Consider the following 799-nt stretch of genomic DNA (forward strand, 5'->3'; position numbering starts at 1 on the left):
TTTAAATTTCTTTCCACCGGTGCATGTGTCTAAACATACACACTTTTGGTTTTGCTTTTACACATTCTAAAAGTTGCACCGTTGTATTCAGTTTTCTGCAACTTAGTTTTTTCACTCAACGTTGTTTCTGAGGCATTGCTTCTGTTGTTATCTGGCTGAAGTTCATTCCGTTTCACTGCTGTCTAACGTTTCATGGTGTGAATATTCCAGTTTATTTGCCCACTCGCCCATGGAGGGGCATTTGGGGGTGTTTCCAATGCTCCTGTTATTCGGAATAGCGCGGTGTGAACATTCTGCACAGGTCTCTGGCTGCGCCTGGGCAGGTTTCTTAAAGGTGAATGCCCAGGAGGGGACTGTCTGTGTTCTCCCTCCCTTCGAGCTCCAGCTTTCCTCACCTCCTTTCACTCCCAGCTCCCTGGAGTCTCTCACGTAGAATGTTCTCTCCACCCCTGGTGAATTCCTGCAGATTCTACAGGCCAAGGCTGGCCCCCCTCGAAAGCTCCTTAACTATACAATTATGTCGTGTGTTTCTGCGAGAGCGTCCGTCTATCCGGTGGAAAGCACGCCCCTCGAGGTTTGCGATGCTCCCGGGGTCCCCGCTTCTAGCTCGGGCCTGGCTCACAGCAGCGCCCAGACTGCGGAGGGACCCTTGAAAGTTGCTGGAGGAGCCGGGGGGAAGGCAGTGCCCAGCGAGGAGGCTGGGGCTCGCGCCCACAGGTGGGTCCGGTCGGGCGCCGCGGGGCCGTAGTTTTCGGGTCGGCTGGGTCCAGAATTCCAGGAAACGCGCGACCCGGGCCGG

This window comes from Colobus angolensis, unplaced genomic scaffold (genome assembly GCF_000951035.1).
Source record: "Colobus angolensis palliatus isolate OR3802 unplaced genomic scaffold, Cang.pa_1.0 Scaffold8, whole genome shotgun sequence".
In the NCBI taxonomy this organism is placed as follows: Eukaryota; Metazoa; Chordata; class Mammalia; order Primates; family Cercopithecidae; genus Colobus; species Colobus angolensis.